The sequence below is a fragment of the Macaca thibetana genome, chromosome 5, assembly GCF_024542745.1.
Source record: "Macaca thibetana thibetana isolate TM-01 chromosome 5, ASM2454274v1, whole genome shotgun sequence".
In the NCBI taxonomy this organism is placed as follows: domain Eukaryota; kingdom Metazoa; phylum Chordata; class Mammalia; order Primates; family Cercopithecidae; genus Macaca; species Macaca thibetana.
Window position 1 is genome coordinate 14,518,831 of NC_065582.1, and position 8,726 is coordinate 14,527,556.

The 8,726-nt window shown below is 41.9% G+C and overlaps 1 pseudogene; it reads right to left on the reverse strand.

The window, feature by feature from the left end:
- Window positions 1–545: 545 nt before the first annotated feature.
- LOC126954768 (tRNA-splicing endonuclease subunit Sen2-like) lies at window positions 546–8,398 on the reverse strand (annotated as a pseudogene).
- Window positions 8,399–8,726: the final 328 nt, after the last annotated feature.

Here is an 8,726-nt window from a genome sequence, read left to right on the forward strand (position 1 = left end):
TAGAGGTTTTAAAATTGAGCCAAGACTAACTCTGTGAGGGAAGAAAAATCAAGAGGCTTGAGTTATGAACTCCAAGATGGTTAGAGAGGACACAGATTAGATATCGTTTCTCTTTTTCATGGATGATTTCTCACTATGCAAGAATGTTACAGGTAAAAAATTTTAGTATTTATACCCATTCTTCTGAAGAGAGTTGATTCCCTGAAATGATTTGATTTGCTGAATATGGTGGTGAGTGGAGACTTAGGAAGGTGAGAGAGGAAAAATGTCTCAGTTAAATAACTGGAAGGGGCTGATCCAGTTGTTGAGAAGGAAAAGAGGAACAGGCCTGACTGGGAAAATGCTGGGGAAAGGAAGAGCAGAGAGAGAAAAGCGGGAAAGAGAGTAGAGAGAATGATAAAGGAAAAAGAAGAACTACTTTATCCGGGAGAGAGAACAACATAGAAAAGTCACAACTGGGCATAGCGAATATAATTATGAGAGGAGGCCGGGCATGGTGCCTCATGCCTGTAATCCCAGCACTTCGGGAGGCTGAAGCAGACGGATCACCTGAGATCAAGAGTTCAAGATCTGCCTGGCCAACATGGTGAAACCCCATCTCTACTAAAAATATGAAAATGAGCCGGGCCTTGTGGCGCACACCTGTAGTCTCAGCTACTCAGGAGGCTGAAGTGGGAGAATTGCTTGAACCCTGGAGGCAGAGGTTGCAGTGAGCTGACATTATGCCACTGAACTCCAGCCTGGGCAACAGAGCAAGACTCCATTTCAAAAAAATAATTACGAGAGGAAAAATATGCAGGTGAGACATTTACAGAAATGATTTTGTATGCCATGCATTTGACCATTCTCCTCAACCTCATCAAGAAATTTTTTCAAATTATATTTGAATTAGTATTTTTATTCCTTTTATTTCTCATTTATTTTAAATGTAGCCACACAAAAATCTGGTGGTTCAATGATAGCAGGAAATGAATGTGCTAATTTCATCTCACATCAGGGGAATCAATAGATACTATTCCAGGCTTGGCATTGATAGTCAAATAAAGATGAGTTATACCACAATTTAAACACACATGGGTATAAAAATATCTTAAAGAAAAGAGTTCATACATTTTAAGTAACAGAAAGAAAAACATAACAGGAAAGTAGGCCACATAGCAAAATTAAAGAAACAGCATGATACATAAAAGTGCATAAATTACATAACTGAATTAAGACATATATCAGTTATTAAAGCAAATCTAAATGTCAAAGTCACTAGTAGAAAAGTAAAACCTCGGCCCCGTGCGGTGGCTCACCCTTGTAATCCCAGCACTTTGAGAGGCCGAGGTGGGTGGATCACCTGAGGTCGGGAGTTTGAGACCAGCCTGACCACCATGGACAAACCCTGTCTCTACTGAAAATACAAAATTAGCTGGGCGTGGTGGTACATGGCTGTAATCCCAGCTACTCGGGAGACTGAGGCAGGAGAATTGCTTGAACCCAGGAAGTGGAGGTTGCGATGAGCCGAGATTGTGCGATTGCACTCCAACCTGGGCAACAAGAGTGAAACTCTATCTAAAAAAAAAAAGAAAAGAAAAGTAAAAACTTTGAGGTTTGGCAAGCAAAATGTAAAATAAAATAAATACATTATTTCAAAATAGAATGGGTATAACCCTGTTACTCATTGTGAAAATCTGAAAAATGAAAAAAGGACTGGTAAAAGTTTAACAAGAATGTAAACAAAACAACCTACAGAGGTTAAAATGTCTACGCTAATGTCAGAAAAAGGAAAATATTAATATCAGAGAGAAAATTTTTCATTAAAAATAATTAAATTACACAAATCATATAATAATAATTCATGTATTCTGTAACAATGATATAAAAGTCTCAGAGCTTTTCACATTTTTTTGCCTTAATAATTGAGCAAAGTAGTTATCAATCAAGACTTGTTTAAAGTGTTAGAATAAATTGATAGAAAACAAATAGCAATTTTGAAATTTAGCTCAACTCAATTAGATACAAAATCTACAAGTATAATCAATTTATAATTTTCTTCCTGGAAATCTTAGCCAATGTAATGGGAAATATTAAAAAGTAAAAGAAAAAATGTAAAACCTACAAGAAATTAAATACTACACAATTCAATTACTGGAAACCCATGACAATGAAGTAAACATTAGTAAGCACCTTACAAATTGTATAACTGATTTAGCAACAAAACCAGAATTTTGAAATATGTGTCAATAAGCATATCTGACTTTTATAAAACACATACAGAAAATATAAAAAGAAGATTGGAGAACCATCTTCCTTACTAAAATGACCTTTAGAACTAAATGTATTTTCCAAAAAATTTTCCCCAAGGTTTGTAAGTATAACAATATTTTCTAGAATTAAGGGATTTTAAAACTGAATAAAATGATCTAAGGTACATTTGGAAGATGATTTTAATTATTTTTATTAAAGTATCATCACTTCTTAGAACTTAAATCCTTAGAAATGACAGAGAATAAGTATTTATTAAAAAGATAAACAAAACCTATAACTATCATGATAATCAAGAACAGCTTCATGTAGAGAGGGGGCCAGCAACTAGGGAAAAGCACTTGAAGCAGGAAGTTTAGTAAATGGGATGAATATGAGGAACATAAAACCCCAGAGAACTGCAAAACTTATTTCAGGGGCTGGGGGCTGCAGAGATGTCTCAGGTTTAGATGTGGGAGACATGGAAGCAAGATGGTGATGGCAGTGACGGGCCATCTAGAGCGGCCGCTGCCACCAATGGCTGCAGTGGGGAGGTGTGAGCAGTGGCAGAGGGAGTGGTTACAGGAGCAGCAGTAGTGGCAGTGGGAACACTGTGCCCTGCACCCCCAAGGCAGCTGGCTGCACCGCCCCCACCCTCACACTGCTGCCCCAGACCCAGAGCCTCTGCCACTCTGGATCCTGGCCCATGTCACCCCTCTCACCTGACACTGCTGTGGGGCTGGCACAGGGAGGAGGCAGAACTGGGCCCAGGATGGTGCCGCACTCCACGGAACCGGCGGGAGTCAGAGACAAGTGGAGCACTTCCAGAGCCGGTTGCCCTGGGGGGCTGCCTCAGTGTGGCTGGGCCGAGCCACTGCCAGTTGGGGAGCAGTGAGGTCAGGCACAGAGGGGCATGCAGAGAAAGGCCCAGTGTGGACCTTGAGCACACACCCCAGGCTGCGAGGAGGCACAGCTGGGGCTGCCTACAGGCTCCACGAAGCTGGCAGGAGCCCTGCCCTCCCAGGTACAGGACCTGGCATCTCTGCAGTCTACACCCTTAAGGGCCTGGGCAGGTCTCCCCTTTCCCCCACAGGCTCAGGAGTATCTGCTCCCACTCCCTGGACTCTCCCCACTCCTGGCGCCCACTCTGATCTTGGGGCAACCTGGGGAGCTGTCACAGCTCAGTGGGGTGTGTGCATCCTTTGGGCAGCACTGACACACCAACCCACTGCTGCCTTGGCCCTCTCCAGACTTTGGGTGCTGATGAGTGGTGGGGTTGGGAGAGGGGAGGGAAGCCGAGGCTTGGGGGCTGAGGGTGGCTCAGCACTGGCTTAAAAGTACCTCTTGGTGCGAGCAGCCTGGGCGCCATGAACAGTTGCAGGAGGCAGACAGGCTCTTGGGTGGAAGGCAGTGGGTCGTGGTGAGGGCCTACCTTCACACCATGGAGGGCCTGAAGGGTGGGGGCGGGGCTGCCAGTATTACAGAATGGAGTGGGAACTTGCAGTGCCCTTTCCAGTCCCACCCATGGTCACCCATGGACCAACTGGCATACACTTTCTCCCCTCTGAGGCCTATAAAAACCTCAGGCTCAGCCAGGGCAGAGCAGACGACAGGACAACCAGCTGTGGAGGAGCTACCCTCTCAGCTGGACACACTGGCTGTGGAAGGGAGCTGCCCCCTGTGGGTCTCCTCTGAGCTGTTCTATCACTCAATAAATCTCCCCTTCATCTTACTCACCCTCCACTTGTCTGCATATCTCATTCTTCCTGGTTGCAGGACAATAATGTGGAACCCGCTTAATGGATAGGCTAAATGAGCTGTAACCAAAACAGGGCTAAAACATACTTCTTGCTTGCCACATTGCCAGTGAAGAGAAGGAGAGAACAGCTGCAGCCCTTTGAGGACCCCAGACCTGGGAGCTCCCCAAGCCAGAGTAATGATTCCCTCTTTGGGGCCCTGCAGTTCCTAGCATCTCTAAACTTCCAGGCACCACCATGTTCCCCAGTACCAGCTGGGGAAGCTGCTTGCAGTGCACCTGGTCCAGCCACAGCCTCCCAGAGAGAGCCGGCACCTGGAGATGCCCATGCTGCAGCAGCAGCTGGTGTATCTGACTGTGTAGTGGCAGGATCCCATACTTGCTCACACATCCCTCACTCCTCCACACCTGACTCACACTCTCCTTGACGGTGTGGGATCCAGGCTGGTCGCATGAGCCAAGTGCAGCCTGCCATGCCAAGTGGGTGGAACAAGCCCAGTGGGCCCAAGAAAAACTTGGGCAAAGGTACCACCAGCCACAGATTTACAGCCAGAAAAGCAATACCCCCAAGATCCCCTAACAATGGGAAACTGGAACTGTAGGTGATTTGTGGAGAAAGCATGTTAAAAACTCTCTCACTTTATGTCACTGCCATTAAGTAAGGCTTTTGAGTGAAATTATTTTTGTACTCTACCCTCAATAGACAGAGAGAAAAGCCGTAACTGTCTAATCTTTAATTGAGGACACTAAAGTCTAGGAAGCTGCTTCCCAGAAATCCAATGACTTCTGGGGGAATGGGCACTCAACAGTTGGTGTTCAGATGGGCTGTTGGCTCACCCTTTCCCACAAACCTGTCATATCCGTCTTCTCCATCACTAAAATGACTCAGACTTTACAGTTACAAAAAGGGTAGCTGTGTATTACAATTTATAGTGTGAATATCATTACGAATCTCTCTCCCTCCCACACACAATTGAAAGAGAAGCACCAAACTCATTAATTTATGACAAAGTAACATTGTTGATAGAACAAAAAAAATTTGTAAGAAATGCTGTTGGTGCATTTCTTAAATGTTCAGGGAAACAATTGAATCCACATTTTACGTTCCTCTAAGTCCATAATGAGTTAGTAAATTAAGGTAGGATCTTTGGAAAATATGGCTAATATGTTGGGGAAATCATATGGGGTTGATCAAAGAACAGAATGGTGCCTTGGCATCTCTGTCAATGAGATCATTTCTGGGCTGTGCGATAGTAAATTAACCCACCATAGCACTTTCTAAATTATAACAGGGTGCCATTCAGGATTGAGACTTTTCACTTTTTATGGGAAAAAAATTCTTTTGGTAAAGCTAGAGGGACCCTCCAAGATCATTTAACACTTTTATAAATTGTTGTTAAAGGATCATTTTCCATTTTGTTAAAGAGAAAGTCAGTCTCAAAATCACTGTGTTAGTTAGGACTCAGAGTTAGCTACTGTAATGAAGAATGAAATAACTTGATGGGTATTATCATGGAAGAGAAAGAAAAGTGAAAGAAGGTAAAAAACCTATACATCAATTTTTCCTCTGAGGGGCAATTACTACTCTCATTTTAGTGCATTTTCTTGTATCAATTTTTCTATGTAAGTATGTTTGTGCATTAAGTATATTTGTGTATTAACTAAAAATTATAAATGTTATACCTTTTATTTAAAAGGATAATACTATACATATAATTGTATATCATAGATTTTTCAATAAATCTTGAGCATGGCATTAACATTTTTAGTAAAATCAATTTTGAAATCTATCTCATATTTCCTCCCTCATATATACTGCAATTTACTGAGTCATCTTCCCAGTGTTGAACATTTAAATTTCATCCAACTCTTCAGTATTATTATTAATGGGACAATTAATATTTTGGTTCATAAGTCATCATTTAAATTTGAGATTATTTAGTAGTATAGCTTCCTGGAAATAGAATTATCGGTGTGGAAGATTTTATGGTTCATGATTTATATTGCCAATTTGCTGTTCTGAAAGTTTGTAGCAGTTTACACATCCACTGGTGCCTAACATGCTATATATTCTTCACAAACCATTAATTTAATAATATTTGAAGAATTTGTTGATTGAAAGCTAAAAGGGGCTCCCTTAATCTTTGGCTTTTTTACATTTTCTAATCCTTCATGAGCCAACTTGAAAATTTATATTTCTTCAGAAAGTGGCAAAATTGTAGATAATCCTTCTGTTTTTTCTTTTTCACCAATTAAACAAAGACTTTTTAATATTTTGCTAAATGTTAATTGCTTTCATTATGTCTCCAAACATTATTTCACCACTCACTGTTATAACAAGTTCAGTGAAGCTATGTTTATCTAATATTGTACAATATGGTTGTGTTCTGTACATAAACATGCCTACGAATGAGTTCATTTGAGAATTAATTAGGTAAGTGATGTTTTAAAGACTTTGTGATACAGAAATCCTCAGTAGATATTAAAGAGATTTTTAAATGTTTTGAGCTATTGGTCAAAGTTCTTGGATAAGCTGAGACATATAACAATTTTTTCAACTTAAAATAATGGAACATAGATCTTGTAATTGCTAAATCTGCTAACACTCTTTTGGGAACAGCTTAGATGTAAGTAACGAGAGATGCTTGTGCATGAAAGTGCTTCATAAACTGTACTGTATAAATGTAAACTACTATAATCTTCAGGTAAAATCAGAGAAAAAATGTCCCTGCTGTTGGAAGAGTCCTCTCAGGATTCATCTACTCATTATCCCAACATCCCCAGTGACTGAGGAGGGCACAGACTGAGGCCAGAGGCAGAGGCTCGGGATTGGAAGAGGCCAATGCAAGGGCAGAATCTGCAGGCCCAGCACAGGACTGTTTCTCCTCCTCTGTGTAATTGATCTTTAAAAACACTGATCACTGTCTGGTGCTGGGAGCACGAGGCCCTTTAAAACTTATAAATTAATGGGGGAGTACAGTAAAAAAAAGAACTTTCTACCTAGCCCTCAATAAATAGTTGTTGGTGAAATTAGAAATTTGAGGTGGAATTGTTCAAGTTCGTCTTGGTCACTCCTCTCTCTTGAACTCTAATTCTTTTCATATACTCTGGTGACTCCATTTCCTTGTCAGTCATGGTAGAGGATTTAATGAAAGAGCACAGTATGAGTTCCTTGGAGACATTAATGGAAACTCTGCTCAAGGCAGTCAGGGACATCTAACTGAAAGGCCTGCAGAGAGAGCCTTCAAAATGCTCATCAACTAGCTCAATAATGACAGAATAGCTTGCATGGTAAGCGGAGGGCCTTTCCAACATAGCAGTAAATCCGTCCCGTACTTGAGCACCACTTTGGGCACCATCTCTTGCTTAGGAAGTAATGGTAGGCCATATAGGTGGTCCTGAACGTGGGCTGAACTACAGAGAAAGCTTTCCAGAGCTTCACTATCGTTAAAGGCTCCTTGTCATAGCAAATACTTAAACATTCCAGAGCACAGACCTGGAAGAAGGCCTCCTCTAGGCTGAGTCGCAAATACTCAAAGATCCTATATGGATTTCTTCTGCAGATTCGTCTCTTTGCACCAGTTCCTCATTTGGGGCATCCTTCCTCTCGCTCACGCACACTCGGCTTCCTGCACCAGCATGTACTCGTGGTCAGGCCCTCTGTCCCCAACATGCAGGAGACCAAAATGCTGGCTGCTGTCCTCACGGTAAGGGCCACACGGGAGGACGAGAGCATCGTGTCTGCAGGAACATACTTGGGGCAGAGGTGAAGCGTCCTCTCCCACGCTTTCCTCAAAGCCGTCTGTTGGTGGATCGCGGCCAGAGCCCTCCTGCAGGCAGCCTATGACTCACTGGGATCACCCATAACACCTGACTTTCCGGAGTCCCCGGTTATCACAGAAGGCCTCTCTCCTACCGCTGTACCTTCCATGTTGGAAACCATTCCAGAGTTAAACCTATCATGCATTTGAGCCTGTTCATTCCTTTTCCCAGAGGGACGCTCAAGCGGTTTCACGTAATCCTTGAGGATTCTGCGTACTGTACTCTCTCATCCTGCCCCTGTCTACGCATCAGCTCTGCCACCCGCTCAACAGTACACTGATACTTCATTGATGTGATGATAGGCATGTTTGTCTTCATATCTTTCCATTTAGCAACCAGTTTAGGATCTGAAATTGTGATGTTTGGACGGCTTCTTGAAAGAATACCTTTTCCAAAAGAACTTCCCCATAGAGCTGCTCAGTGTCCTCTGCATTCCTCACAATCGCATTGTTGTTAATCATTTCAGCATAGAATATCTTGAATTCTTTCTGAGGACCATGGTCCTGACCAGAAGGAATCGGCAATGGAGACTCTTTAAGTCTCACACATTCTTCGTTTCCTGTTTGAGGCATGGAAAACTGCTTCTGCCATTTTTCAGAGGAGCTGTTCTTGGCCCCATGCACTTGCCGTTCGATCCTTCTGTTTTTAACTGACCCTGAATTTGTTCTCATTACTGTTTTTATTAACACGGATTAATGACTTAAATATTTAAAAAAAACCTCAAATTGTAAGAAAATAAAGTGAATATTTATCTCACGACTAAATGAGAAAGGAAATTAAAACTATAGATAAATAAACCACAAAGGAAAATCCACATACATGATTTAAAAATTTGTAAACTTTATATAAAACAAGTGACAGTTGGAAAAAATGTAGGTCACTGATGTCGTTAAATAATAAAATGTAAGCATAAATGTGT